Below are 23,824 nucleotides of genomic sequence, written 5' to 3'. Positions count from 1 at the left end.
TACAAAGCAGTTTCTCAGAAAGCTTCTTTCAAGTTTTTATCTGAGAATATTTCCTTTTACACTGTAGGCTTCAATGTGCTCCCAAATATCCCTCTGCAGATACCACAAAAAGAGTTTTCACAAGCTGCTCAACTAAAAGAACAGTGTAACTCTGCGAGATGAGTTCACACATCACAAAGATCTTTCTCAGAAAGATTCTTTCTAGTTTTTATGTGAGGATATTTCCTTTGCCACCATAGGCTTCTTTGCTTTCCCTAATATCCCTTCTCAGATTCCCCAAAAACAATAGTGCCAAAATGATCAGCTAAAAGAATTGTGTACACCTGTGAGATGAATTAACGCATCACAAAGTGTTTCTCAGAAAACTTCTTTCTAGTTGTTATCTGAGGATGTATCTTTTCTCACTATAGGCCTCAGTGTGCTCCCAAATATCCCTTTGTAGATTCCATGAAAACAGTGTTAGCAAACGACTCCATAGAAAGAAAGGTGTAACTCTGTGAGATGAATTCACACATCACAAAGCAGTTTCTCAGAAAGTTTCTTTCTAGTTTTTATCTGAGGTGTTTCCTTTGTCAGCATAGGTTTCAATGCCATCCAAAATATTCCTTCTCAGATTCCCGAAAATCAGTACTAAAAATCTGCTCCATGAAAAGAAAGACTAAACTCTGTGAGATGAATTCACAAATCAGAAAGCAGTTTCTCAGAAAGCTTCTATCTAGTTTTTGCCTGAGGATATTTCCTTTGTCATCATAAATTTCAATACTCTACGAAATATCCCCTTGTAGATTCCAAGAAAACAGTATTAGCAAACTGATCAATGAAAAGAACAGTGTAACTTTGTGAGATGAATTCAAACATCACAAAGCAGTTTCTCAGAAAGTATCTTTTTGTTTTTTATCTGAGGATGTTTCCTTTTTCACTATAGGATTCAATGCATTCCCAAATATCCCTTTGCAGGTTGCATGAAAACAGTGTTCGCAAACTACTCAGTGAAAAGAATGGTGTACCTGAGTGAGATAAATTCACACATCATATTGCAGTTTCCCAGAAAGCTTCTTTCTAGTTTTTTTCTGAGGATATTTACTTTGTCAATATAGGCTTCAATGCAATCCAAAATATCCCTCCTCATATTTCCCAAAAACGGTGCTACCAAACTGATCCATGAAAAGAATTGTGTAACTCTGTGAGATTAATTAACACACCACAAAGCAATTGTTCAGAAAGCTTCTTTCTACATTTTCTGTGAGCATATTTCCTATGACACCATGAGCTTCAATGTGCTATGAAAAATCCCATTGTAGATTCATAGAAAAGCGTTACAAACTGCTCAATAAAAAGAACAGTGAAACACTCTGAGATGAATTCTCCCATCACAAAACATTTCTCAGAAAGCATCTTTGTAGTATTTATCTGTGGATATTTCCTTTGTCACCATAGGCTTCAATGCACTCCCAAATATCCTGGTGAATATTCCATGAAAACAGTGTTAGTGAAATGCTCCATGAAAAGAAAAGTGTAACACTTTTAGATGAATTCACACATCACAAAGCAGTTTCTCAGAAACCTTCACTCTAGTTTTTATCAGTGCATATATTTTTTTCACGATAGGCTTCAATGCTATCAAAAATATCCCTTCTCAGATACCCCAAAACAGTGCTACCAAACTGATCCATGAAAAGAATCGTGTAACTCTTTGAGATGAATTCACACATCACAAAGGAGTTTCTCAGAAATCTTTCCCTACTTTTTATCTGAGGGCATTTCCTTTGTCATCATAATCTTCAAGGTGCTCTGAATTATCCCACTGCAGTTTCCAAGAAAACAGTGTTAGCAAACTGCTCCATGAAAAAAACAGTGTAACACCATGAGATGAATTCACACATCACAAAGCAGTTTCTCACAAAGCTTCTTTCTACTTTTTTTCTGAGGATAATTCCTTTTTCGTCATAGGCCTCAATGTGCTTCCAAATATCCCTTTGCAGATTCCACAACAACAGTATTAGCAAACTGTTCAATGGAAAGAAAGGTGTAACTCTGTGAGAGGCATTCACAAATCACAAAGCAGTTTTTCAGAAAGCTTCTTTCTAGTTTTTATCTGAGGATATTTCCTACCAAACTGATCCACGAAAAGAATTGGGTAACTCTGTGAGAAGAATTCAAAATCACAAAGTAATTTCTAGAAAGCTTCTTTATATTTTTTACCTGAGTATATTTCGTTTGTCACCATAGGCTTCAATGCCCTCTCAATTATCCTATTGCACATTCCATGAAAACAGTGTTAGCAAACAGCTGTAGGAAAAGATTGGTGTAACTCTGTGACATGAATTCATCCATCACAAAGCAGTTTCTCAGAAAGCTTCTTTCGAATTTTTATCTTTGGATATTTTCTTTGTCACCATAAACTTCAATGCAATCCAAAATATTCCTTTTTAGATTCCCCAGAAAGAGTGATACCAAACTTGTCCATGAAAAGAATCGTGTGACTCTGTATGATAAATTCACAAAGCACAAAGCAGTTTCTCAGGAAGCTTCTTTTTAGCTTTTGTCAGAGGATATTTCCTTTTTCACCATAGGCCTCAATTCACTCGTGATTTTACTTTTGCACATTCCACGAAAATGGTGTGAGCAAACTGCTCCATGAAAAGAAAGGTGATAATCTGTGAGACGAATTCACACATCACAAAGCAGTTTCTCAGAAAGCTTCTTTTTGCTTTCTGTCTGAGAATATTTCCTTTGTTACCATAGGCTTCAATGAGTTCCCAAGTATTCTATTGCAGATTCCTCGAAAACAGTGTTAGTAAACTGCTCCAAGAAAAGTATTATGCAATTCTGTGATATGAATTCACACATCACAGAGCAGATTCTCAGAAAGCTTCTTCCTAGTTTTTATCTGAGGATATTTCCTTTGTCTTCATAGGCTTCAATGCCCTCCCAAATATCCCTTTGCAGATTTCATGAAAAGAGTGTGATCAAACAGCTTTATTAAAAGAACAGTGTAACTCTGTGAGGTGAATTCACAAATAAAAAGCAGTTTCTCAGATAGCTTCTATCTAGTTTTCATCTGAGGATATTTCCTTTGTCACCATAAGTTTCAATGCTCTCTGAAATATCCCTTTGCAGATTCCAAGAAAACAGTGGTAGGAAACTGATCAGTGAAAAGAACAGTGTAACTTTGTGAGATGAGCTCACAAATCACAAAGTCGTTTCTTAGAAAGTTTCTTTTTGTTTTCTTGTCTAAGGATGTTGCCTTGGTAACCATAGGCTTCAATGTGCTCCCATATATCCTATTGCAGATTCCATGAAAACGGTGTTATCAAACAGCTCAATGAAAAGAACAGTGTAACTCAGTGAGATGAATTCACAGATCACAAAGAACTGTCTCAGAAACCTTCTTTCTAGTTTTTACCTGAAAATATTTCCTTTCTCACCTTAGGCTTCAATGTGATCCAAAATATCCCTTCTCAGATTCCCCAAAAACTGTGCTACCAAACTGATTCATGAAAAGAATCGTGTAACTCTGTGGGTGGATTTAACACATCACAAAGCGATTTCTCGGAAAGCTTCTTTCCAGTTTTTACCTGATTATATTTCCTTTGTCACAATAAGCTTCAATGCGCTTCGAAATACCAGATTGCAGATACAAGAAAAGAGTGTTAGCAAACTGCACAAAGAAAAGAACAGTGTAGCTTTGCGAGTTGAATTCACACATCACAAAAGGGTTTCTCAGAAAGTTTCTTTTCGTTTTTTATCTGAGGATATTTCCTTTGTCACCATAGGCTTCAATGCACTCCCAAATATCCTATTGCAGATTCTTCGAAAACAGAGTTAGCAAACTGCTGCAAGAAAACAATCATGCAAGTCTGTGAAATGAATTCAAACATCACAAAGCAGTTTCTCATAAAGCTTATTTCTAGTTTGTATCTGAGGATATTTCCTTTGTCACCTTAGGCTTCAATGCAATTCAAAATATCCCTTCTCATATTCCACAAAAACAGTGCTACCAAACTGATCCACGAAAGGACTCGTGTAATTCAGTGAGTTGAATTCACACATCACAAAGTGGTTTTACAAAGAGCTTCTTTCTAGTTTTTATATTAGAATAATTCGTTTTCACCATAGACTTCAATGTGATCCAAATATCCGTCTTCAGATTCCCCCAAAAAAGTGCTACCAAACTACTCCATGAAAAGAATCGTGTAACTCTGTGAGATCAATTCACAAACCCCAAAGCAGGTTGTCAGAAAGCTTCCTTCTATTTTTTGTCTGAGGACATTTTATTTTTCACCATAGGCCTCTATGTACTCACGAATATCCTTTTGCAGATTCCATGCAAAAAGTGTTAGCAAACTTCTCAATGAAAAGTATGGTGTAACTCTGTGAGCTGAATTCACACATCACAAAGCAGTTTCACAGAAATCTTCTTTTTGTTTTTTATCAGAGGATATTTCCTTTATTACCGTAATCCTCAATGCACTCCCAAATATCTATTTGCAAATTCCACAAAAAAAGTGTTAGCAAACTACTCCATAAAAAGAAATGTTCAACATTGTCAGATGAATTCACACATCACAAAGAACTTTCTCAGAAAGATCCTTTCTAGTTTTTATCTGAGGATATTTCCTTTGTCACCACAGGCTTCAATGCAATCCCAAATATCGATTCTCAGATTCACAAACAAGAGTGCTCCCAAACTGATCCACGAAAAGAATCGTGTAATTCTGTGTTATGAATTAACACATGACAAAGTGATATATCAGAAAGATTCTTTCCAATATTTATGTGAGGATATTTTCTTTGTCACCAAAAGCTTCAATACGCTTAGAAATATCCTATTGCAGATTCCAAGAAAACAGTTTTAGCAAACTGCTGAATGAAAAGAATAGTGTAACTCTGTGAGATGAATTCATGCATCACAAAGCAGTTTCTCAGAATGCTTCTGTTAGTTTTTATCTGAGGATACTTGCTTTTTCACCATATGCATCAAATCGCTCCCAAATATCCCTTTGCAGATTCCATGAAAACAGTGTTAGCAAACTGCACCATGAAAAGAAAGGTGTAACTGTGAGATTAATTGACACAACACAATGCAGTTTCTTAGAAAACTTCTTTTTGGTTTTTCACTGAGGATATTTCTTTTGTCACCATAGGCTTCAATACACTCTCAAATATCCAATTGCAGATTCCACAAAAACAGTGTTATCAAACTGCTCAATGAAAAGTACAGTGTAACTCTGTGAGTTGAATTCACACATCACAAAGCAGTTTCTCAGGAAGCTTCTTTTTGGTTTTTGTCTGAGGAAATTTCCTTTGTCACCATAGGCTTTAAAGCACTCCCAAATATCCTATTACAGATTATTCGAAAGTAGTGATAGCAAACTGCTGCAAGAAAAGAATCGTGCAAGTCTGTGGGATGAATTCACACATCCCAAAGCAGTTTTTCAGAAAGCTGATTTCCAGTTTGTATATGAGGATATTTCCTTTGTCACCTTAGGCTTCAATGTGCTCCCAAATATCCTATTGCACATTCCATGAAAACAGTGTTATGAAACTGCTCAATGAAAAAAAATGGTGTAACTCTGTAAGATGAATTCACACATCACAAATGAGTTTCTCAGAGAGCTTCTTTCTAGTTTTTGTCTGAGAATATTTCCTTTATCACCAGAGGCATCAATGCGCTCCCAAATATCCATTTGCAGATTCCACGAAAACAGTGCAAACAGGCTGCTTCATGAAAAGGATCATGTAATTCTGTGACATGAATTCACAAATCACAAAACACTTTCCATGAAAGCTTCTTTCTATATTTTCTCTCAGGATATTTTATTTTTCACCATAGGGCTCAATGCACTCGCGAATATCCCATTGCAGATTCCACAAAAACAGTCTTAGCAAACTTCTCAATGAAAAGAACAGTGTAACTCTGTGAGATGAATTCACATATCACAAAGTACTTTCTCAGAAAGATCATTTCTAGATTTTATCAGAGGATATTTACTTTGTTACCACAGGCTTCAATGCAATCCCAAATATCCCTTCTCAGTTTCTCGAAAAAGAGTGCTCCCAAATTGATCCATAAAAAGAATCATGTAACTCTGTGAAATGAATTAATGCATCACAAAGCGCTTTCTCAGAAAGCTTCTTTCCAATTTTTATGTGAGGATATTTCCTGTGTCAACAAAAGCTTCAATGTACTCTGAAATATCCTATTACAGACTCCAAGAAAACAGTATTAGCAAACTGCTCCATGAAAGAAAGGTGTAACTCTGTGAGATGAATGGACATAACACAAAGCAGTTTCTCAGAAAGATTCTTTTTGGTTTTTAACTGAGGATATTTCCTTTATCACCATAGGTTTCAATATGTTCTCAAATATCCTATTTCAGATTCCACAAAAAAAGTGTGATCACACTGCCCAATGACAAGAACGGTGTACCTCTGTAAGATGAATTCACACATCACAAAGCAGTATCTCAGAAATCTTCTTTCTAGTTTTTATCTCAGTGGATTGCCTTTTTCACTATAGGCCTCAAAGCCCTCCCAATATCCCTTCACAGATTCAAAGAAAACAGTGTTAGCAAACGGCTTCATGAATAGAAAGGTGTAAATCTGTGACATGAATTCAAACATCACAAAGAACTTTCTCAGAATGATACTTTCTAGTTTTATCTGAGGATATCTCCTTTGTCACCATAGGCTTCAATCCAATCCAAAATATCCCTTCTCAGATTCCCCAAAAGCTGGTCCATTAAAAGAATCATGTAACTCTGTGAGATGAATTAACACATCACAAAATGGTTTCTCAGAAATTTCTTTCTAGTTTTTATAGAGGATATTTCTTTTGTCACCATAAGCTTCAATGTGCTCCATTATACGCCATTGTAGACTCCAGGAAAAGAGTGTTAGCAAACAGATCAATGAAATGAGCAGTGTAAATCTTTAAAATGAATTCACACATCACAAAACAGTTTCTCAGAAAGCTTCTTTCTACTTTTTCTCTGAGGATATTTCATTTTTCACCATAGGCGTCAATGCTCTCCCAAACATCCCTTTGCAGATTCCACAAAAACTGTGTTAACAATCTGTTCCATGAACAGAAAGGTGTTACTCTGTGAGATGAATATACATATCACAAAGAAGTTTCTGAGAAAGCTTCTTTCTAGTTTTTTTTCTGAGGATACTCCCTTTGTCACCTTAGGCTTCCATGAGATACAAAATATCCCTTCTCGGATTCCAAAAAAACAGTGCTGCCAAACTGCTCCATGAAAAGAATGGTGTAACTATGTGATATGAATTCATACATTACAAAGCTGTTTCTCATACAGCTTCTTTCTTGTATTTATCTGAGGATATTTCCATTTTTTCCATATTCCTCAATGCGCTCTGAAATATCCCATTGCAGATTCCACTATAAAAGTGATAGCAAACTTCTCAATGAAGAGACCACTGTAACTCTGTGAGATGAATTGATACATCACAAAGCAGTTTCACAGAAAGCTCGTTTCTAGTTTTTGTATGAGTATATTTCCTCTTTCAACATATTCCTCAATGCACTCATGAATATCCCTTTTCAGATTCCACGAAAATAGAATTAGCAAACTGCTCCATGAAATAGAAAGTGTAAATCTGTGAGATGAATTCACGCATCACAAAACAGTTTCTCAGAAATATTCTTTTTGGTTTATCTCTGAGGATATTTCCTCAGTCACCATAGGCTTTAATGGGCTCCCAAATAACCTATTGCAGATTCCACGAAAACAGTGTTAGCAAACTTCTCCATGAAAAGAAAGGTGTAATTCTGTGAGATGAATTCACACATCACAAAGAACTTTCTCAGAAACCTTCTTTCAATTTTTTATCTTAGGATATTTACTTTGTCACTATAGGCTTCAATGCGATCCAAAATATCCTTCTGAGAATCCCCAAAGACAGTGCTACCACACTGCTTCATGAAAAGAATCATGTAACTGTGAGATGCGTTCACGAATCACAAAGTAGTTTCCCCAAAAGCTTCTTTGTAGTTTTTGGCTGAAGATATTTCCTTTGTCACTATAAGCCTCAATGCACTGCCAAAAATCCCTTTGCAGATTGTACAAAAACAATGTTAGCAAACTGCTCAATGAAAAGAACAGTGTACTCTGTGAGATTAATTCCCACATCCAAAAGCAGTTTCTCATAAAGCTTCTTTCTAGTTTTTATCTTAGGATATTTCCTTAGTCAACATAGGCTGCAATGCAATCCAAAATATCCTTTCTCAGATTCCCCAAAAACAGTTCTAATAAACTGCTCCATGAAAAGAATTGTATAGCTCTGTGAGGTGAATTCACATATCACAAAACAGTTTCTCAGAAGGCTTCTTTCCAGTTTTTTTCAGATGATATTTCCTTTGTCACCAAGAGCTTCAATGTGCTCTGAAATGTGCCTCGCAGATTCCACGAAAACAGGGTTTACAAACTGCTCAATGAAAAGAATGGTGTAACTATGTGAGATGAATTCACTAATCACAAAGCAGTCTCTCAGAAAACTTCTTTCCAGTTTTTACATGAGGGTATATAATTTGTCACTATAAGGTTCAATGAGCTCACAAATATCCCTTTGCAGATTCCAAGAAAACAGTGTTAGCACACTACTCCATGAAAAGAAAGCTGTAAGTCTGTGAGATGAATTTACACATTACAAAGAACTTTTTCAAAAAGCATATTTCTATTTTTTTATCTGAGGATATTTGCTCTGTCACCACAGGCTTCATATGATCAAAAATATCCCTTCTCAGATTCCCCAAAACAGTGCTACCAAACTGATCCAGAAAAGAGTCATTTAACTCAGTGTGAAGAATTAACACATCATAAAGCGGTCTCTCAGAAAGCTTCTTGTTAGTTTTTGTATGAGGGTATTTCCTTTGTCACCTTTAGCTTCCATGTGCTCCAAATAATTCCTTTGCAGATTCCACCAAAATAGTGTTAGCAAACTACTCAATGAAAAGAACAGTGTCATTCAATGAGATGAATTCACATGTCACAAAGCAGTTTCTGTCTAGTTTTATCTGAAGATATTTCCTTTTTCACCATAGGCCTCCAGCACTCCCAAATATCCTTTTGCAGATGCCATGAAAACAGTGTTAGCAAACTGTTCCCTGGAAATAACAGTGTAACTCTGTGAAATGAATTCACACATTATAAAGCAGATTCTCAGAAAGCTTCTTTCTAGTTTTTATCTGAGGATATTTATTTTTTCACCATAGGCTTCAATGAGATCCAAACTATCCCCCCTCCGATTCCCCAAAAACAGTGCTACCATAATGATTCAGTGAAAGAATTGTGTAGCTCTGTGACTTGAATTCACACGTTACAAAGTAGTTTCTCAGAAAGCTACTTTCTCATTTTTATCTGAGGATATTTCGTTTTCCACCATTGGCCTCAATGCGCTCCCAGAAATCCCTCTGCAGATTCCATGAAAACAGTGTTACCAACGGCTCCATGCAAAGAGAGAAAGGTGTAACTCTGTGAGATGAATTAACACATCACAAAGCAGTATCCCAGAAAGCTTCTTTCTACTTTTTCTATGAGGTCGGTTCCTATGTCACCATAATTTTCATAACACGCCAAAATATCCCTTTTAAGATTCCAAGAAAACAGTGTTAGCAAACTGCAATTCACACAACACAAAGCAATTTCACAGAAAGCTTCATTTTCGTTTATCATTGAGGATACATGCTTTGTCACCATAGGCTTCAATGCACTCCCAAATATCCTATAGCAGATTCCACAATAACAGTGTTCTCAAACTGCTCAATGAAATGAATGGTGTAACTCTGTGAGATGAATTCACATATCACAAAACAGTTTCTCAGAATGCTTCTTTCTACTTTTTGTCTGAGGATATTTCATTTTTCACCATAGGCCTCAATGCACTCCAAAACATCCCATTGCAGATTCCACGAAAACTGTGTTAGCAATCTGCTCCATGAACAGAAAGGTGAGTTTCTGAGAAAGCTTCTTTCTAGTTTTTATCTGAGGATATTTCCTTTGTCACCCTAGGCTTCCATGAGATCCAAAATATCCCTTCTCAGATCCACCAAAAACAGTGCTGCCAATCTGTTCCATGAAAAGAAAGGTGTAACTATGTGAGATGAATTCATACATCACAAAGCTGTTCCTCAGACAGCTTCTTTCTTGTATTTATCTGAGGATATTTCCTTTTTCTCCACATTCCTCAGTGCACTCCGGAATAACCCATTGAAGTTTCCACTAAAAAAGTGATAGCAAACTTCTCAATGAAGAGAACGGTATAACTCAGTGAGATGAATTGACACATCACAAAGCAGTTTCACAGAAAACTTCTTTCTAGTTTTTGTATGAGTATATTTTCTCTTTCAACATATTCCTTAATGCACTCACGAATATCCCTTTTCGGATTCCACGAAAATAGTATTAGCAAACTGCTCCATGAAAGAAAAAGTATATATCTGTGAGTTGAATTCACACATCACACAGCAGTTTCTCAGAAATATTCTTTTGGTTATTCTCTGAGGATATTTCCTCAGTCACCACAGGCTTCAATGCACTCCCAAATATCCTATTGCAGATTCCACGAAAACAGTGTTAGCAAACTTCTCCATGAAAATAAAGGTGTAAATCTGTGAGATGAATTCACACAACACAAAGAACTTCCTCAGAAAGCTTCTTTCAATTTTTTATCTTAGGATATTTACTTTGTCACCATAGGCTTCAATGTGATCCAAAATATCCCTTCTCAAATACCCCAAAAATAGTGCTACCAAACTGCTTCATAAAAAGAATCATGTAACTCTGTGAGATGCGTTCACACATCACAAAGCGGTTTCCTTGAAAGCTTCTTTCTAGTTTTTGTCTGAAGATATTTCCGTTGTTACCACAAACCTCAATGCACTCCCAAAAAACCCTTTGCAGATTATACAAAAACAGTGTTAGCAAACTGCTCAATGAAAAGAATGGTGTAACTCTGTGAAATGAATTCACACATCATAAAGAAGTTTCGTGGAATGCTTCTTTCTAGTTTTTATCTGAGAATATTTCCTTTATCAACATAGGCCTCAATGCACTCCCAAAAATCCCTTTGCAGATTGTACGAAAACTGATAGTAAACTGCTGAATGAAAAGAACGGTGTACTCTGTGAGATTAATTCACACGTCACAAAGCAGTTTCTCATAAAACTTCTTTCTAGTTTTTACGTTAGGATATTTCCTTAGTCACCATAGGCTTCAATGTGATCCAAGATATCCTTTCTCAGATTCCCCAAAAACAGTTCTAATAAACTGTTCCATGAAAAGAATCATATAACTCTGTGGTGTGAATTCACATATTACAAAGCAGTTTCTCAGAAAAATTATTTCTATTTTTTTTGGAGGATAGTTCCTTTGTCACCAAAAGCTTCAATGCACTCCGAAGTATCCTTTGCAGATTCCTCGAAAAAAGTGTTTGCAAACTGCGCAATGAAAAGAATGGTATAACTCTGTGAGATGAATTCACAAATCACAAAGCACTTTCTCAGAAAACTTCTTTCTAGTTTTTGTCTGAGGATATATCCTTTGTCACCATAAGCTTCAATGCGCTCTGAAATATCCCATTGCAGATTCCAAGAAAACAGCATTAGCAAACTTCTCAATGCAATATACTACATAACTCTGTGGGTTGAATTCACACATCACAAAACAGTTTGTCAGAAAGCTTCTTTCTGGTTTTTACATGAGGGTATTTCCTTTGTCACCATAAGCTTCAATGAGCTCACAAATATCCCTTTGCAGATTCCAAGAAAAGAGTGTTAGGAAACTGCTCCATGAAAAGAAAGCTGTAACACTATGAGATGAATTCACACATTGAAAAGAACTTTTTCAGAAAGCTTATTTATATTTTTTTATCTGAGGATATTTCCTTTGTCAACACAGGCTTCAATGTAATCCAAAATATCCCTTCTCAGATTCCCCAAAACAGTGCTACCAAATAGATCTAGAAAAAATTAATCATTTAACTCAGTGTGAAGAACTGACACATCACAAGGTGGTTTCTCAGAAAGCTACTTTTTAGTTTTTGTGTGAGGGTATTTCCTTTGTCACCTTAAGGTTCAATGCACTCCGAAATATTTCTTTGCAGATTCCACAAAAATAGTTTTAGCAAACTACTCATAGAAAAGAACAGTGTCACTCGACGAGATGAATTCCCACGTCAGAAAGCAGTTTCTCAGAAAGATTTTTTCTAATTTTATCTGAGGATATTTCCTTTTTCACCATAGGCCTCCATGCACTCCCAAATATCCCTCTGCAGATTCCATGAAAACAGTGCTAACAAACTGCTCCATTGAATGTACAGTGTAACTCTGTGAAATGAATTCACACATCACAAAGCAGATTCTCAGAAAACTTCTTTCTAGTTTTTATCTGAGGATATTTATTTTGTCACCGTAGGCTTCAATGAGATCCAAACTATCCCCCCTCCAATTCCCCAAAAACAGTGCTACCATAATGATTCAATGAAAGAATTGTGTAGCACTGTGAGATGAATTCACACGTTACAAAGTAGTTTCTCAGAAACTACTTTCTCATTTTTATCTGAGGATATTTCATTTTTCACCATAGGCCTCAATGTGCTCCCAGATATCCCTTTGCAGATTCCACAAAAACAGTGTTACCAGTGGCTCTATGCAAAGAAAGAAAGGTATAAATCTGTGAGATGAATTAACACATCACAAAGCGTTTTCTCAGACAGTTTCTTTCTACTTTTTCAATGAAGACGGTTCCCATGTCACTGCAATTTTCAAAACACTCTGAAATATCCCTTTTAAGATTCCAAGAAAACAGTGTTAGCAAACTGCTCATTGAAAGAAACTATGTAATTCTGTGAAATGAATTCACACATCACAAAGCAGTTTCTCAGAAAGCTTCTTTCTAGTTTTTATCTGAGGACATTTCCTTTGACACTATAGGCCTCAATGCACTCCCAAATGTCCCATTGCATATTCCATGAAAAGAGTTTTGGCAAACTGCTCCATGAAAAGAATGGTAAAACTTTGTGAGATGAACTCAGACATCACAAAGACCTTCCTCAGAAAGCTTCTTTCCACTTTTTAACTGAGGATATTTCCTTTTCACCAGAGATTTCAATGCAATCCAAAATATCCGTTCTCAGATTCCCCAAAAACAGTGCTTCCAAACTGCTCCATGAAAAGTGTTGTGTAACTCTGTGATATGAATTATCACATCACAAAGCAGTTTCCCAGAAAGCTTCTTTCCAGTTTTTATATGTGGATTTTCATTTGTCACCACAAGCTTCATTGCGCTTGCAAATATCCCATTGCAGATTCCAAGAAAAATGTGTTAGCAAACTGCTCACTGAAAAGAACAGTGTAACTCTGGCATGAATTCACACATCACAAGGACCTTTCTCAGAGACTTCTTTCTATTTCCTCTCTGAGGATATTTCCTTTGTCAATATAGGCTTCAATGTGATCCAAAATATCCCTTCTCAGATTTACCAAAGCAGTGCTACCATACTGATCCATTAAAAGAATCATGTAATTCCGTGAGGTGAATTAACACACCACAAAGTGGTTTCTCAGAAAGCTTATTTCTAGTTCCTCTCTGAGGATATTTCCTTTTCACCATAGGCCTCAGAGCACTCCCAAGTATCCCTTGGCAGATTCCACAAAAACAGTGCTGGCAAACTGCTCCATGAAAGGTAAGGTGTAACTCTGTGAGATGAATTCACACATCACAAAGCAGTTTCTCAGAAAACTTCTTTTTGCTTTTCATCTGAGGATATTTCATTTGTCACCATAGGCTTCAATGCACACTCAAATACCCTATTGCAGATTCCATGAAAACAGTGTTATCAAACTGTTCTATGAAAAGAGTGGTGTAACTCTGTGAGATGAAATCACACATCACAAAGCAGTTTCTCAGAAAGGTTCCTTCTAGTTTTTGTCTTAGGATACTTCCTTCCTCACTGTAGGCATCAATGCGTACCCAAATATCCCTTTTCAGATTCCAGGAAAGCGGTGTTAGCAAACTGCTCCACGAAAAGAAACGTGTAACACTGTGAGGTGAATTCACACATAACAAAGAACTTTCTCAGAAAACTTCTTTCTACTTATAATCTGAGGAGATTTTCTCTGTCACCATAGGGTTCAATGAGATCAAAATATACCTTCTCAGACTGACCAAAAACAGTGCTAACAAACTGTGCCATGAAAAGAATCCTGTAACTCTGTGAGATGAATTCACAAATCACAAAGCAGTTTCTCAGAAAGTTTCTTTCCAGTTTTTGTCCGAGGATACTTCCTTTGTCAACATGAGCTTTAATGTGCTCTGAAATATCCCATAGCAGATTCCAAGAAAACAGGGCTAACAAACTGCTCAATGAAAAGAATAGTGTAACCCAGAGAGATGAATTCACACATCACAAAGCAGTTTCTCAGAAAGCTTCTTTTTGGTTTTTATCTCAGGGTATTTCCTTTGTCACCATGGGCTTCAATGCACTCCCAAATATTCTATTGCAGTTTCCACGAAAACAGTGTCATCAAACTGCTGAACAAAAAGAATGGTGTAACTCTGTGAAATGAAATTTCACATCACAAAGCTCTTTCTCAGAAAGATACTTTCTTGTTTTTACCTGAAGACACTTCCTTCTTCACCATATGCCTCAATGCGTTTCCAAACATCCCTTTGCAGATTCCACGAAAACAATGTTAGCACACTGCTCTGTGTAAAGAAAGGGTTAAATAAGTCACATGATTTCACACAACATAATGAACTTTCTCAGAAAGCTTCTTTCTACTTTTTTATCAGAGGATATTTCCTTTGTCACCATAGGCATCAATGTGATCCAAAATATCCCTTCTCAGATTCCCAAAAAACACTGCTACCAAACTGCTCCATGAAATTAAAACTGTATCTCTGTGAGATGAATTCACACATCACAAAGCAGTTTCTCACAAAGTTTCCTTCTGGTTTACATCTGAGAATAATTCTTTTTTCACTATAGGCCTCAATGTGGTCCCAAATAGCCCTTTGCAGATTCCACGAAAACAGTGTTAGCAAACTGCTCCAAGAAAACAAAGGTGTAACTCTGTGAGATGAATTCAGACATCACCAAAGCCTTTCTCAGAAAGCTTCCTTCTAGATTTTATCTGAGGATAATTTCTTGTCACCATAGGCTTCAATGCTTTCCAAAACATTCCTACTCAGAATCCCCATAAACAGTGCTAAAAAATTGCCCATGAAAAGAATTGTGTAACTCTGGGAGGTGAATTAACACATCACAAAGCAGTATCTCAGAAAGCTTCTTTTTAGTTTTTATATGAATGTATTTATTTTGCCACCATAAGCTTCAATGCGCCCTGAAATATCCCATTGTAGATTCCTAGAAAACAGTGAAGTCTATCAGAAAGTTTCTTTCTAGTTTTAATCTGAGGATATTTCCTTTTTCACCTTAGGCCTCAGTGTGCTCCCAAATATCCCTTTGCAGATTCCATGAAAAGAGTGATAGCAAAGTGCTCCATGAAGAGAAAGTTGTAACTCTGTGAGATGAATTCGCACATCACAAAGAAGTTTCTCTGAAAGCTTCTTTCTAGTTTTTTATCTGAGGATATTTTCTTTGACTCCATAGGCGTCAAGGCTATCCAAAACATCCCTTCTCAGATTCCCAAAGAACAGGGCTACCGAAGTGCTTCACGAAAGGAAAGGTGTAATTCTGTGAGATGATTTCAGAAATCATAAAGAAGTTCCTCAGAAATATTCTTTCTAGTTTTTGTCTCAGGATAATTCCTTTGTCACCATAAACTTCAATGCACTCCAAAATATCCCATTGCAGATTATAAGAAAGCAGTGTTAGCAAACTAATCAATGAACAGAACAGTGTAATTCTGTGAGATGAATTCACACATAAAAAAGCAGTTTCTCAGAAAGTTTTTTTCTTATATTTTTCTGAGGATTCTTCCTTTGTCACCATAGGCTTCAATACACTCCCAAATATCCTATTGCAGACTCCATGAAAACAGTGTCATCAAAAGGCTCAAAGAAAAGCACAATGTAGCTCTGTGAGATGAATTCACCCATCACAAAACTGTTTCTCAGAAAGCTTCTTTCTAGTTTTTATCTGAGGATATTTCCATTTTCACCATAGGCCTCAATGCACTCCCAAATATCCCTTTGCATATTCCACGAAACAGTGTTAGTGAACTACTCCTTCAAAAGAAAGGTGTAACCTGTGAGATGATTTCACTTATCACAAAGAGTTTTCTCAGAAAGTTCCTTTCTAGCTGTTATCTGAGGATATTTCCTCAGTCACCGTAGGCTTCAATGTGATCCAAAATATCCCTTCTCAGGTTCCCCAAAAACAGTGCTACCAAACTGATCCATGAAAAGAATTATGTAAGTATGTGAGATAAATTATCACATCACAAAGCGGTTTCTCAGAAAGCCTCTTTTTGGTTTTTCTATGAGTATATTTCCTTTGTCACCATCTTCTTAATTGCACTCCTGAATATACTGTTGCAGACTCCACGAAAATAGTGTTATCGAAAGGCTCAAAGAAAAGCACAGCTTAATTTTGTGAGATGAATTCACCCATCACAAAGCAGTTTCTCAGAAAGCTTCTTTCTAGTTTTTATATGAGGATATTTCCTTTTTCACTATAGGCCTCAAGGCGCTCCCAAATACCCCTGTGCAGATTCTTTGAAAACAGTATTATCAAATTGATCAATGAAAAATAAGGTGTAACTCTGTGAGGTGAATTCACACATCACAAAGGATTTCTCAGAAAGCTTCTTTCTGGTTTTTATCTGAGGATAATTCCTTTTTCACCATAGGCCTCAATGCACTCCCAAATATCACTCTGCAGATATTTCCCTTTGTCACCATAGGATTCAATGTGATCCATAATATCCTACTGCATATTCCAAGAAAACAGGTTTATCAAACTGCTCAATGAAAAGCACGGTGTAACTCTGTGAGATGAATTCACACATCACAAAGCAATTTCTCAGAAAGTTTCTTTCTAGTTTTTATGAGGATATTTCCTTTGTCACCATAATCTTCAATGCATTCCAAAATATGGCATTGCAGATTCCAAGAAAACAGTGTTAGCAAACTCCTCAATGAGAAGGACTGTGTAACTCTGTGAGATGAATTCACACATCACAAAGCAGTTTCTCAGAAAGTTTCTTTTTGCTTTTTCTGTGAGGATATTTCTTTTGTCACCCTAGCCTTCTATGCGATCCATATTATCCTATTGCACATTCCAAGAAAACAGTGTTATCAAACTGTTCAATGAAAAGCACGGTGTAGCTCTGTGAAATGAATTCACACACCACAAAGTCACTTCTTTCTAGTTTTTCTCTGAGGATATTTTATTTGTCACCATAAGCTTCAATGCACTCCAAAATATTGCCTTGCAGATTCCAAGAAAACAGTGTTAGCAAACTCCTCAATGAAAAGAACAATGTAGCTCTGTGAGATGAATTCACATATAACAAAGTAGTTTCTCAGAAAGCTTCTTTCTAGTTTTCATCTGAGGATATTTACTTTGTCACCATAAGCTTCAATGTGATCCAAAACATCCTTTCTCAGATTCCACATAAACAGTGCTACGAAACTGCTCCATGAAAAGAATCGTGTAACACTGTGACATGAATTCATAAACCACAAAGTAGTTCCTCAGAAACCTTGTTTCTAATTTTTATCTGAGGATATTTCCTTTTACACTGTAGGCCTCAATGTGCTCCCAAATATCCCTTTGCAGATTCCACGACAACAGTGTTAGCAAACTGTTCCATGAAAAGAAAGGTATAACTCTGTGAGAAGATTCACACATCACACAGAACTTTATCAGAAAATTTTTTTCTAGTTTCTATCTGAGAATATTTCCTTTGCCACCTTAGGCTTCAATGTGATCCAAAATGTCCCTTCTAAGATTTCCCAAAAACAGTGCTACCAAACTGATCCATGAAAAGAATTGTGTAAATCTGGGAGGTGAATTAGCACATCACAAAGCAGTTTCTCAGAAAAGTTCTTTCTAGTTTTTATATGATGATATGTCGTTTGTCACCTTAAAGTTCTATGCACTGTGAAATATCCCATTGCGGATTCCAAGGAAACAGTGTTAGTAAACTGCTCACTGAGAAGAACAGTGTAACCCTGTGAGATGAATTCACACATCAGAGAGTAGTTTCTCACAAAGCTTCTTTCTAGTTTTTATCTGAGGATAATTCGTGTTTCACCATATTACTCAATGCACTCATTAATATCCCTTTGTAAATTTCACGAAAACAGTGTTAGCAAACTGCTCCATGAAAAGAAAGATGTAACTCTGTGAGATGAATTCACACATGACCAAGAAGTTTCTCAGAAAGCGTCTTTCTAGTTTTTATCTGAGGATATTTCGTTTGTCATCATAGGCTTTAGGCAATCCAAAATATCCTTCTCTGATTCCCCAAAAACAGTACTACCAAACTGCTGCATGAAAAGAATCGTGTAACTCTGTGAGANCCCCAAAAACAGTACTACCAAACTGCTGCATGAAAAGAATCGTGTAACTCTGTGAGATAGATTCACCCAAAGAAGTTTCTCACAGAGTTTCTTTTTGGTATTTCTCTGAGGATATTTTCTTTGTCATCATAGGCACTTTTTCTAATTTTTATCTGAGGATATTTATTTTTTCACCGGGAGCCTCAGTGCGCTCACAGATATCCCTTTGCAGATTACATGAAAATAGTGTTAGCATACTGCTCCATGAAAAGAAAGGTGTAAATCTGTGAGATTAATTCACACATCACAAACTGGTTTCTCAGAAATCTTCTTTTTGGCTTTTGTCTGAAGATATTTCCTTTGTCACCATAGGCTTCAATGCACTTCCAACTATTCTATTGCAGATTCCACAAAAACAGTGTTAGCAAACTGCTCCAAGAAAAGAATCCTGTTATTCTGTGAAGTGAATCCACATATCACAAAATAGTTTCTCAGAAAGCTTCTTTCTAGTTTTTATCTGAGGATATTTCCTTTTTCAACATAGACTTCAATGTGTTCCAAAATGTCCCTTCTCAGATTTCCCAAGAAAGGCCTACCAAACTGCTCCATGAAAAGAATGGAGTAACTCTGTGAGTTGAATTCACACATCAAAATGTTGTTTTTCAGAAAGTTTCTTTCTAATTTTTATCTGATAATATTTCCTTTTTCACTATATTCCTCAAAGCGCTCCCAAATATCCCATTGCAGGTTCCACGAAAAAAGTGTTAGCAAACGGATCCATGAATAGAAAGGTATAATCTGTGACATGAAATCAGGAATCACAAAGCAGTTTCTCAAAAATCTTCTTTTTGGTTTTTGTCCAAGTATATTTCTTTTGTCACCATAGACTCAATGTCATCCAATTTATCCCTCCTCAGATTCCTGAAAAACAGTGCTATTAAACTGCTCAAGGAAAGGAAAAGTGTACCTATGTGAGATGAATTCACACCTCACAAAGCAGTTTCTCAGAAAGTTTCTTTCTAGTTTTTTTTTGAGGATATATACTTTTTCACCGCAGACCTCAATGTGTTTGTGAATGTCCCTTATGGATTCCACGAAAATAGTGCTAGCAAACGGCTCCATGAAAGGAAAGGTGTGAATCTGTGAGATGAATTCACACATCACAAAGTAGTTTCTCAGAAAGCTTCTTTTTGGTTTGTGTCTGAGGATGTTTCCTTTATCACCATAGGTTTCAAGGAGCTCCCCAATATCCTATTGCAGATTCCATGAAAACAGTGTTGGTAAGCTGTTCTAATAAAATAATTGTGTAACTCTCTTATGTGAGTTCACACATCACAAAGGAGTTTCTCACAAAGCTTCTTTCTACTTTTTATCTGAGGATATTTACTATATCAACATAGGCTTCAATGCGACCCAAAATATCACTTCTCATTTTCCCCAAAAACAGTGCTATCAAACTGATCCATCAAAAGAATCGTTTAAGTCTGTGAGATGAATTAACATATCACAAAGTGGTTTCTCAGAAATATTCTTTCTAGTTTTTATATGAGGATATTTCCTTTGTCACCATAAGCTTCTGTCTGCTCTGAAATATGCCAATGCAGATTCAAAGAAAACAGTGTTATCAAACTGCTCAATAAAAAGAGTGGTGTAATTCTGTGAGATGAATTCCCTCATCACAAAGCAGTTTATCAGAAAACTTCTTTCTAGTTTTTAATCTGAGGATATTTCCTTTTTAACTATAGGCTTCAATGTGCTCCAAATTATCACTTTGCAGATACCAGGAAGGCAATGTTAGCAAATTTCTCCATGAAAAAGAAAGGTTTACCTCTGTGAGATGAATTCACTAATCACAAAGAATTTCCTCTTAAAGCTCCTTTCTTGTTTTCATCTGATGATATTTCCTTGGTCACCATAGACTTCAATGTGCTCCCAAATATCCTATTGCAGATTCCACGAAAACAGAGTTAGCAAACTGCTCCTTGAAAAGACTCATGCAACACTGTTAGATGAAGGCACACATTCCAAACGAGTTTCTCAGAAAGCTTCTTTTTGTGTTTATCTCAGTATATATCCTGTGTTAACATAGGATTCAATGTGCTCCCAAATATCTCCTTGAAGATTCGATGAAACCAGTGTTATCAAACAGCACAGAGAAAAGAATGATTTAACTCTGTGAGATTAATTCACACATCACAAACCAGTTTCTCAGCAATCGTCTTTCTAGTTTTTATCTGAGGATGTTTCATTTTTCACTGTAGGCCTCAATGTGCTTCCAAATATCCCTTTGCAGCTTCCACGAAAACAGTGTTATTAAGTTGCTCAATGAAAAGAAAAATTTAATCCGGTGAGATGAATTCCCACATCACAAAGCACTTATTCAGAAAGCTTCTTTCTAGTTATTGCCTGTGGATATTTCCATTGTCACCATAGGCTTCAATGCAATCCATAATATCCCTTCTGAGATTCCACAAAAACAGGACTACCAAACTACTAAATGAAAAGTATCATGTAACACTGAGATCTGAATTAATCAGTCACAAAGCAGTTTCTCAAAAGCTTCTTTCTAGTTTTGCCTTAGGATATTTCCTTTGTCAAATCGGCTTCAATGTGTTCCAAAATATCCCATTGCTATTCCAGGAAAACAGTGTTTTCAAACTACTCAATGAAAAGAATGGTATAATTCTGTAAGATGAATTAGTTTCTTACAGTTCTTAAGATGAATTAGTTTCTTAAGTTCTTAAGACAGTTTCTTACAGTTCTTAACTAATTCTTAAGATGAATTAGTTTCTTACATCACAGAATAGTTTCTCAGAATGCTTCTTTCTAGTTATTATTGGAGGATATTTCCTTTTTCACTATAGGCCTCAATGTGCTCCCAAATATGGCTTTGCTGGTTGCACAAAAAGAGAATTAGCAAACTTCTCCATGAAAAGAAAGCTGTAACTCTGTGAAATGAATTCACACACCACACAGAGGTTTCACAGAAAGCATCTTTGTACTTTTTATCTGAGGATATTTCTTTGTCAACATAGGCTTCAACATGGTCCAAAATATCCATTCTCAGATTCCCCAAAAACGGTGCTACCAAACTACTCCATGAAAAGAATCATGTAACTCTGTGAGATGATTACAAAAAACACAAATAATTTTCTCAGAAAGCTTATTTGTAGTTTTTGTCTGAGGATATATGCTCTGTCACCATAAGCTTCAGTGGGCTCCGAAATATCCCATTGCAGAATCCAAGAAAACAGTGTTGGCAAACTGCTCAATGAAAGAACAGTGTAACTCTGTGAGATGAATTCAAACATCACAAAGCATTTTCTCAGAAAGATTCTTTCTAGTTTTAATCAGAGAATATTTAGAGTTTCACCACAGGCCTCAGTGTGCTCCCAAATAACCATTTGCAGATTCCACGAAAACGGTGTTAGCAAACTGCTCCATCAAAAGATAGGTGTAATGGTGTGAGATGAATTCACACATCAAAAAGAGCTTTTTAAGAAAGCATCTTTCTAGTTTTTACATGAGAATATTTCCTTTGTCACAATAGGTTTCAATGAACTCAAAATATCCTACTCCATTTCCACAAAAACAGTGTTATCAAACAGCTCAATGAAAAGGATGGTGTAAATCTGTGAGATGAATTCACACATCACAAAGCAGTTTCTCAGGATGCTTCTTTCTAGTTTTATCTGAGGATATTTCCTTTTTCAATATAGTCTTCCATGCTCTCCCAAATATAGTCCCAAATATCTCTTTGCAGATTCCACGAAAACAGTTTTAGCAAACTGCTCAATGAAAAGAAGAGAGTAAGTCTGTGAGATGAATTCACACATCACAAAGTTTCTCAGAAAGCTTTTTCTAGTTTTTGTCTGAGGATATTTTGTTTTTCACCATAGGCCTCAACACACTCCCAAATAACCCTTTGCAGATTCCAAGAAAGCATTGTTAACAATCTTCTCAATGAAAAGAACAGTATAACTCTGTGAGATGAATTCATACATAACAAAGCAGTTTCTCAGAAAGCTTCTTTCTAGTTTTTATATGAGGGTATTTCTTTTGTCACGATAACCTTCAATGCACTCTGAAATATCCCATTGCAGATTGCATGAAAACAGTGTTAGCAAACTGCTAAATGAAAAAGAACAATGTAACTCTGTGAGAGGAATTCACACATCACAAAGTAGTTTCTCAGAAAATCTCTTTCTAGTTTTTATCTGAGGATTATTTCCTTTTTCACCATAGGCCTCAATGCTCTCCAAAATATCCCTTTGCATATTCCACAAAAACAGTGTTAGCTAACTGCTCCTTGTAAATAAAGGTTAACTCTCTAACACGAATTCACATATGACAAAGAATTTTCTCCATGAAAGGAACAGTGTAACGCTGTGCCTTGAATTCAACATCACAAAGCAGATTCTCAGAAAACTTCTTTCTAGTTTTTCAATAAGAATATTTCCTTTGTCACCATAGGCTTTAATGCGATCCAAAACATCCCTTCTCAGATTCTGCATAAACAGTGCTACCAAATTGCTCCATGAAAAGAATCGTGTAACACTGTAACACAAAGCAGTTTCTCAAAAAACTTCTTTCTAGCTTCTTTCTGAGGATATTTCCTTGTCACCATAACTTCAATGTGCTCCAAAACATCCCATTGGAGATTCCAAGAAAACAGTGTGAGCAAACTGCTCAAAGAAAAGATCAGTGTAAGTCTGTGAGTTGAGTTCACACGTCACAAAGCAGTTTATCGGAAAGCTTCTTTTTGGTTTTTATCTGATTATACTTTCTTTGTCACAATTGGCTTCAAAGCACTCCCGAATATCCTATTGCAGATTCCACAAAAACAATGTTAGCACACTGCTCAATGAAAGGAATGGTATAACTTTGTGAGATAAAATCCCACGTCACAAAAAACTTTCTCAGAAAGCCTCTTTCTAGTTTTTATCTGAGGATATTTCCTTAGTCACCATAGGCTTCAATGTGATCCAAAATACCCCTTCTCAGGTTCCCCAAAAACAATGCTACCAAACAGATCCGTGGAAAGAATTGTGTAACTCTGTGAGATAAATTATCCCATCACAAAGTGGTTTCCCAGAAAGTTTCTTTGTGGTTTTTCTATGAGGATATTTCATTTGTCAGCAAATACTTTGTCACACTCCCAAATATCCTATTGCAGACTCCATGAAAACTGTGTTATCAAAAGGCTCAAAGAAAAGCATGGCATAGCTCTGTGAGATGAATTCACCCATCACAAAGCAGTTTCTCAGAAAGCTTCTCTCTAGTTTTATCTGAGGATACTTCCATTTTCACCATAGGCCTCAAAGTGCCCA

Source organism: Theropithecus gelada, chromosome 20, assembly GCF_003255815.1.
Source record: "Theropithecus gelada isolate Dixy chromosome 20, Tgel_1.0, whole genome shotgun sequence".
NCBI classification, from domain to species: domain Eukaryota; kingdom Metazoa; phylum Chordata; class Mammalia; order Primates; family Cercopithecidae; genus Theropithecus; species Theropithecus gelada.
This window is presented reverse-complemented; position numbering follows the sequence as displayed.